The sequence below is a fragment of the Amblyomma americanum genome, chromosome 11 (assembly GCF_052857255.1).
Source record: "Amblyomma americanum isolate KBUSLIRL-KWMA chromosome 11, ASM5285725v1, whole genome shotgun sequence".
Classification (NCBI taxonomy): Eukaryota; Metazoa; Arthropoda; class Arachnida; order Ixodida; family Ixodidae; genus Amblyomma; species Amblyomma americanum.
Window position 1 is genome coordinate 89,183,943 of NC_135507.1, and position 9,102 is coordinate 89,193,044.

Below are 9,102 nucleotides of genomic sequence, written 5' to 3' on the forward strand. Positions count from 1 at the left end.
GTTTACTCCTGAACATGTACCAACTAACCCGGATTTTAACACTACTGAAATAAAGGCACACGCGGCACAACTAACCCGTCAGCAATGGGGTCAGCTCTGCAACCGCATGGAGGGCAACGTGGGCCTAAGAGACACATGGAAATTTCTGCGCTGCCTGTTAAGAACCCCAGAACACGAAGAGTACGCAACAACGTAATGTAACGCGCCTCATTCACAGAATAGGTATGGATGATAATGCCCTGATCCAGAATCTCAAAGACAGGAACCTCACAACTCCCAAATTACCCCTCCCTTCCTACTTGGGCGTAGAAAACCCCGAGCTCGACGCGGACATAACAACGTGGGAGGTTAGAGCAGCAATGTTCAAACTTTGCACCACGTTTACGCCAGGAGCAGACAGGATCACAAACAAAACAATACGAAATTTGGACGAGAACTCCATCCAAGCCCTAACAGAGCTTTTCAGCAAGCAGTGGAAGCAAGGTAATCTTCCCTCCGAGTGGACCCACGTGAGGGTCACTTTCATCCCCAAGCCCGGAAAACCGCTGCACCTGTAAAACCTCAGGCCAATCTCCCTCACCTCATGCTTGGAAAAGCTATTTGGGCACGTAATCCTAAACAGACTGCAAAATTACACGCAAACAAAAGAACTCTTTCCCCACACAATGCTAGAATTCCGAAGCCCTGTATCAACACAAGATTTAATGCTTCAAATCTCAGAACAAATCCTACATCCCAGGCATTGCAAACGCACACGAACACTGCTAGCCTTAGACCTCACTAAGGCATTTGACAATGTCAAACACAAAGCCATACTGGACGGCTTATCCAATCAAGGAGTCGGGACACGAACACAGGCCTACATAGCAGCTTTCCTACGAGACCGCACAGCGTATATCAAACTAGGCCCTATAGAGTTACCCTCATTTCCTCTGGGCAGCAGGGGGACACCCCAGGGGTCAGTCTTATTTCCCCTACTTTTCAACATCACTCTCATTCCGATGGCTCGCAAGCTAGAGCGCATCCCAAACCTCTCCCACTCCCTCTATGCAGACGGCATTGCCTTATTGACCACCATGGGCAATGTTGAGACCATGGAAGAAACCCTTCAAGCAGGTGCGGACGCGGTAGTGGAGTGCGCAGCCTCTATAGACCTCGCATGCTCCTCAGCTGAGTCTGAACTCTTGCTACTCCACCCGACCCCAAACCGCAAAGGAAGGAAAACCCTTCCATACACGTCGAGGTCAATGGTCTACCAGTGCCAGAGGTTGATAAGGTACGCATCCTAGGCATGTTCTTACAAAACAATGGACGCAACACGGAGACCATCTCCAAACTAACAATCACGACATATAAAACCATCTCGGCAACCATCGTTCTTTTGTGTTCTTCTGCCGACGAGTTCGAGGAGACTGAGGAGTTTACTTCCGTTTGTTGTCGGTCGACCTCCACCTTCCAAAGCAAGTTTCAAACGCTTCGCTTCAGTATTCCGTTTCTGACGCTCCTTCGCACGCTTTCGCTTCACATGTGGTCTGGACGTTGAAGCTGCACTATGCGATGACACAGACGGCTTAAACATGATGTCACACACCCACACAAGGCGAAGTTAACCACCACGGCATCAGCGAGCGAACACGACCTGCACGCAGCAACGGCGGGAGAGCGACTGGCGTAGGCGTAAAGCGGCGTGCCGAAGCGGAATAGGCCGTATACTCATTTCATGTTGCTCTTTTGGTGCGCAGTCGTCCGCGTGTATCACGTGATCGTGACGTCACTTCAGCAAACCGCCAATGGTGTAGGAGCGAAGCGTCGTAGCGGATGGGGCTGTATACTCATTTCACGTTTGGCGTGGCATCGCTCCGCGCCGCACCGCTACACCATTAATTCACCTTAATTTCCCTTTATTCGCGCTTAACACTTTTGATTAATCGTTAATTAATTGATTGGATTTCGACTAACTGCGCATTTTCTCTCGTTTCACCTCAGTATCCATTTCGGGTGTGCAGATTTGGCGCCACGCATTTGGCGCCACGCACGTAATCCCACAATTACGGCGTCATCAAGTTTGGCGCCACTTTTGCTCTGGACACGCCGACTTTTCGGACATTTCTGGCTCTAATTAATTAACCAATCATCTGATTTCAAAAACTTTTCCTTGCACCGCATCCCCACATGAACCTCTTTCGATTAAAACCACTCGTTTGACGTTACCTCTTCTCAGATCCCCACAAATGCTGCGGAGATGTTTTCGCGGACACTACCTTGCCAACATGGCCTAGTAAAGCTTTCGCCTTAATAATCACGACACGGAAACGATCCGCCGGCAACGCGTCACGGCGCATCAGGTAGGCGGGGTCGTGAGGCCCATCAGCCACCCGTCGCAGGGGCATGAAAAGAACCACCCAATAGCATCATTAGAACAGCATACGAGGCTGCCCTTGGCCTGCTGGCATACGCTAACTCAGATCGACTGCTGCAGTTGGGAATTTTTAACACGCTCGATGAGCTAATCGATGCCCATAAGACGGCAGAAGGGACCCGCTTGTCGCGCACTGTTGCGGGACGACTATTTTTCAATAAACTCCCCATCCACCCCGTTGAAGAGTTGTGTGCAACATCACATTTATCAGTCGACATTTCCAGTAGACTTGTCGTAGAACCAGTAGCCAAGAACATGTTGCCGGGCAGACACGACGCCCGCAGGAAAGCAAGGGCGCAGGCCCCTGAGAAACATTACGAGAACGAACCACATGTGTACGTGGATGCAAATTAACTCATCAAGCACCGAACATACGTGGCATGTATGGCCACTTCAAAATCAGTCCTCGTTAACTTCACAGCCTTTCACGCTAGCTCTATACGCGAGGCAGAGGAAGTAGCTGCCGCTCTGGCCGTCGCGGATCCTGGCTCCAAAACTATTCTAAGCGAATCTAGCAGCGCCATTCAATATTTCGCCCAAAACTCGGTAAATGCGCTCGCAATGTGAATTCTGCGCAGCCAGACTCTCCGCCACAAAATCAATCCCGTATGGGTTCCGGCTCACGCGGATAACTCCGGGAACGAGGGGGTCTACCGTTCATCCCGAGGTTTAACCAACCTCGACCTCTGGAGACGTCTCGGAAATGGACGCCTCCGCCGAGGCGCCTCGCTCGTAAGGGGAGAATACAAAATTTTATTGCGAGCTAAGATGAACGTATACTACCCCTCAGCCCGATTTGTACAGGACGCATGCACAACACTCTGACGCCTACAAACAAAGGCAATTCTTAGTCTCTGCGATTATGTAAGATCAGAAGCGGTGAATATGACCCTGCATGCCCGAACTGCGGTGACTGGGCGCATGCCACGCAAGACCATATATTATGCGCATGCACTAGCACACCACATGCGACGACTCTTGCCAGCTCCCCAGGCGGAAGAATTGGACAAGCTCTTCGACAGTTCAAAAAAAGCAACCCAGTTGGCCTTCACCCCGTGAGCTTAACAGGTCGCTCCCGACTGTGGCGCCCCTAAGCTCGCTTCAGCCCTAACTAATACCTTTCATTTTGTGACAACAAAGTTGTAACCACCACCCTACCCCATCGCCGCCGTGGCGTCTAGGCTGTTGTTGGGACTGCGGGAAGAAAGAAAAGTAAAGTGCATGGGCCTGCCCATTGCCTCAATCTGAGCCACAATCGCTGCCACGTGCAGACAGTGGCAGAGGTAAAAGAAATGTGAGAGCTCAGAAGAACCAGTGCAAAATAGTATAACGGACAAGAAAGAAAGAGGACGACTAGTTTGCGCTGGTTCTGAGATCATGGCTAATCAACCAGCCCAACAACAAGTTTTTCTGATATATGAGAGAAAAGATTGAAAGAAACGACGGGCGTCGCAACAACCGCGTCATCTGAAGCGACGACGACGGTTTAGCAACAGATACCCCCGGTGACAAGGAGACGTTGCCACATGGGAGTAGCTTCCTGGTCTTAAGGGGCTGGGAGCTAGGAGCTCTGTCGGTGCATAGCTGTCGTTGTATTGCGACTGAAGGAAGAATGGAAAGGAATGTGCACGGGACTCACCATTGGCTCAAGCTGAGCCACAATCGCTTCCACGTGCAGACAGTAGGAGAGTTGAAAGATATAGGAGAGGAAAGATTGAAAGACGAGACGCGCGAAAACTTAGCTGCAGTTCAATACGGCTGAACCCAGTAGGACGAGCGAAAGCTCTGCTAAAGACATAAATTTTGGGTGCGTGTTTTCTTGTTTGTAATAATGCGTAAGGCATTATTATAAATGGATTAGCACCTGGCACTCTCCTAGTGCCGATAAATTATTTTTTACCACTTTTATTTCTCGTGCTGTTTCGGTTTCAACAGCCGCCTAAGGACTGGGACGTTAACGTGTAGTTAAGGTCAATTGGAGAGGAAAAAACTGCAATATAAACGCCGCTTCCTCAATCATTGGTATTTCAGCTCTTGAGGAAGGCTTGCTTGAGCATTGCAGTAAATTAAATAGACGAAGCAGCGATTATGTGGACATTTTCGCTTGCCTCAGGTGACACAGAAGTACTATTTGACGTCACAGCCATCGTTCGTTTGTTGAAATCGACACCGAAACCGCACTACAGAAAAAATCGATTATAAATTATTTAGCGGTCGTAGGCAAATATCACATGGCGATTCATGTGTCTTCCGCATCCTTTCAGGGAAGAAAATCTGCCACCAAAATAAGGTGTCTATGCTCCTTTAAATTAATCACACGAAGGTAAGCACACGCCACACGTTTTTATATCGCGAATGGTGTGTCGCGCGATTTGTCACGTGATTCGATAGTTTAGAGGCGAGCGGGTGCCGTCGTCTTAACGCCCACATCTGCGGCGAGGCGTTGATAGTCGCGTGGCATATAATCCGAGGGAACGTTTTAAGGTGAAAGAAAGCCTTTCTTGGCTCATGAGGGGCGTGGATGAAGTTGTAGACGGAAGCTGCATACGGATGTTCTCCGCACAAACTATCAACCAGAAGTTGTGTGGTAAATAAAACAAAAATGTAAAAGTTGATTAAGCAGCAGTTCTTAAGCAACGTATACGTAATGAAATAAACCAGAATTTAAAAATAAAAACAAAAAGTAAAACTATATCAAAATGAAAACAAAAATAAAATAGAAATAAGCTATACTAAAAACAAAAAGAGGAAAACAAGAAAAGATTACAGAAATAACAGAAAATGAAAAATTAATGCAGAATGAGAACAGCAAAAGGCTTTCTCATTTGCGCTCTTAGGCAGACTTATTTTTTCTTGCGGGTAGTCGCGGAGCCTGAACCTACCAGCGGCTGCGTCCTCGTTCCGCATCTCACGGGAAAATAAGCATTGCTCCATTTTGTTTGGGGCAGCATCCTAGAGAGCAATGGCGTCCTATCTTGCGCATGTCAGGGTGAAACAAGCGGCTTATGTTATTTAGCCATCCGACACACGATAACCATCCGCGCAGATATTTGACACCTTGAGGAGCCCGCGGCTCAAGTTTGCTGGCCATCTGGCGGCGGAACGTGAACTACTGGGAAGAGAAGGAGCCGGTGCGCGCCGTTGCGCGGCGGCAGACAAAAAAGCGTACAGGCGCTAAAAGACGAAGACAAGCACATCAAGACAGGACAGGCCTGTCCTGTCTTGAGTGTGCTTGTCTTCGTCTTTTAGCGCCTGTACGCTTTTTTGCGTAAACCATGTCAAGCTACAACCAACTAGCTCAAATGAAAGTCTTGCGGCAGACAAGTGCGTGCGCACGCGTTCCGAGGCCGTCCTGGACGCAGCAGGGCGCCGCGGCGCCGCCAGTTTTGTGCAGTTGTTCGGCGAGCGTGTTGTGGAATTTGCGCAATGGCAGAAGCGGCCCTACCTAAGCGGAAGCGGTGCCCGAAGTATTGCTCTGTTGTCGGCTGCCACAACAGTGCGGAAAACACCAAGAGACTTGATCCACCTGTAAAACTGTACCGATTTCCGGGGAAATGGTATGAAAAAGAAAGACTTCAAGCGTGGATCAACGCAGTGAGGAGGGTTAGGTAAGTTTCTACAGACATGCCGTGCTTTCGGCTGTGGCGGTTTGTATTTTGTGTTCGTTCGTTTTGGTTACAAGCCGGTACTCAACGCTGAGCATGCACGCGACGACTGCACTGATGATTACGGGTACTTGTTGTGTTCTCGAAAGCACAAATGTAAAAGTTGGATTGTGATTGCGTAGTGGCTTTTGATTTCCTGTATTGTTTTTGTTAGGTGTGGCCGTTGTTGTTACAAGTTCGCACATGAATATGCTAGCGCGTTTAAATAAACACTGCGCTGTTAGGTGATTACAGTTAGGCGCTGCGAGAGCAGCTTTATCACATCGGAACGAACTGCTGCAATAAAGGATTGGTTTGTGAATTTTACGCCCGAAACCATGTCAGGCAATATGATAGACGCCGTAGTTTGGTTTGTTTTGTTGTGAATTTATATGCTGTTTTAACCTGTGAATCACACTTGCACTTATTATTATGCTATATTCGAGGAGCTCGTGAATTATTTGAGTTGCTCCCTTCGGAACTTGTGCGATTTCGTTTGTGTCTGTGCGTGTGTTTATGTTTGCCTTGGCGATTGATAATAGACAATACTATTATTTCTTATGTAGCCCTGATGGAACTGTTTGGTTGCCTAAGGAGCACACAAGAATTTGCAGCAGACATTTTGTAGGCAACTGCAAGAGTGACATTAGCCAACATCCAGCCGACATCCCTACCATTTTCCCTCCGATCTACAGAAAAAAAGCACCTGACAGGGAAAGAGCACAAAGGTATGAAAACAAAAATGTGAAACTGCGAGTGTAAAATGCAGCCTTTTGTTTTTTAATGAGTTCTGCTTTTTTATTTCATACTTTAAATCCTGTCACTGATTGTAATAGGGAGGGCATTCAAAAGGGCAATGAGATAAAAATATAGCATTTAATTGCACGATGAGCTTGGCTGCACCCTTTTTACGGTTGGCAGTAATATGTTACTTTTACTGGTTCAATGCAGGTGGCAAAGGCGTCTCAACCAGGCAATATCTTCCAGACAGCTCGGTGCAGGAAGTGAAAATCCATCACGAAGTACAGACGATGAAGCGACAATGCATAAACCTGGAACCTCCATTACAGACTGTCGACATCAGGACATTCACATGATGGATCTCAGTGATGCACCTCTGGAGATGAGCGCAGCTGTGGCTTCAACAATCAGCACAAGTGATTCGCATCCTTCAATGAGTGTGTGTGGCACAGGAGAAAGTCATTTCATTGCAAAGAGGGATGCTGTAAGAAAACCTTTTAATTATGGGATCATATTTCTGTCTATAGAAAAAGCTTGACACAAATCCAACAATAATTTGCTATTAATACTGCCCTTTCAACACTGTTCTCCTGTAGCACTGAGAACATATCTGTGCAATACAACATAGTCATTTATACATATTTTTTTTCAGGCATACCAAACCAAAGAGAAGGTGGCTCAAGGAAAGCTGACTATACTTCTTTCTGCGACAAATGGAACTGATGCATCTACTCAAGTTGTGCACTAAGAAATGAGTGACAAGGTTGGACTATGCTGCGGTTTCCCCTTATCAGTTGTGCTTAACTCTAGCTAACATTTTATTAAGGCTAGCAGAGGATTTCTTTTTTTAGGGCAATTACATTTGTTGTGAATTTTTCTTCCTGTGCAACATTTTGTTATTTTATAGTAGTGGTGCTTATTTTCTTTTGGAATGAATGAGCATAGTTGCAGGGGATGCAAATAGCATTTTTCATTGGTTATTCCTCTTGCTAAAGTATATTTGCCTGTAAATTGCACCATGTTCTCTGTTTATTCTGCTGCAGGTTGCAAGTACGGATGGCAACTGGAAGAAAAACTGTGGATTTCAAGGCTTTCAGTCTCTAAAAAAAAGCGCTGCAAGATTTATGTGGAGTGACACTGCAAGTCTTCTGCCTCCTTTTGAACCTGCTGCCTCCTCCGAAGTACAGGCGCAATACTATGTCAAATGAAGATAGGCTGTGCTTGTTTCTCGCCAAGCTACGTTTCGGGATAACATATAGTGCACTAGGAGTAATTTTCAGTGTCGCACCCTCAACAGCATCCACTGTCTATAGGAAAACACTTGGTATTTTAAGCATTGCTCTCGAGGATTGGGTCTTCATGCCTTCCCGGAGAGCAATCAAACTTTCTTTGCCTGCCCCATTTAAAGAAAACTACCCGAACTGCACCTTAATAATAGATTGTACCGAGATCCGCACTGAAGCGCCCTCAAACCCTGACTGTCAACATATTTTGTATTCACATTACAAGGGAGGATACACGCTGAAATTCTTAATTGGTATAATTCCTAATGGTATGATAAGCTTTGTATCAAAGGTTTATGGAGGGCGACATACTGACTCATTCATTACCCAAGACTCTGGCTTTCTGGAGCTTGTTAGACCAGGCGATTTAGTTTTAAGTGATAAAAGATTTCCAAGCATCCGCACAACGGTAGAAGGGAAAGGTGCGGTGCTACTCATGCCGCCTTTTAATTCAACAGGTGGTCAAATGTCTGATGATGACATGGACATGACTTACAAGATTGCCTCTGTACGTATCCATGTTGAGAGAGTAATCCAAATATTGAAAATTTTTCATATTCTAAGGAACAGAGTACCAATTAGCCTGATACCACACATGAAGAAAATATTTTCAGTGTGTCCTGCCTTAGTAAATTTGCAACCTCCAATAATTAAGCAGTAGGCCTGCTTTGATTGATGTAGTCCATACCTTAGTTTGCATGAATTACATTCATAAGAGTTCATGTTAGCACTCAAGTGAGTTCACAACTCTTAATTGTATGCATTCCAGCCAATAAATGGGTATGCTAATCACAGCACTAAGGACTTTTGTTTTACTTACTTTTGTTGTGAAAGGTTCTGTGTTGGTCGCCATGTGTTTCGCACAGCAGATCTGTGCTTATAACTTTTTATTCTCCCATAGATGGCAGCGAAATAGTGGAAGCAATGGATGCAAGCCAGTACGTGGCACTGAAATGGTATCACAGAAATATGGTTTATTGAGCATCACTTGATATCACCTCATCATGGGTGTAAT

At 46.3% G+C, this 9,102-nt stretch overlaps 1 long non-coding RNA gene across 1 annotated transcript; it reads left to right on the plus strand.

Annotated features, from left to right (window-relative positions):
• The first annotated feature begins 5,635 nt into the window (after nt 1-5,635).
• Nucleotides 5,636-8,876, plus strand: LOC144109489 (uncharacterized). The gene is made up of 5 exons (XR_013309609.1): nt 5,636-6,027; nt 6,630-6,791; nt 7,015-7,288; nt 7,457-7,567; nt 7,848-8,876. It is a non-coding gene; the product is annotated as an uncharacterized LOC144109489 (long non-coding RNA).
• The last annotated feature ends 226 nt before the right edge of the window (nt 8,877-9,102 follow it).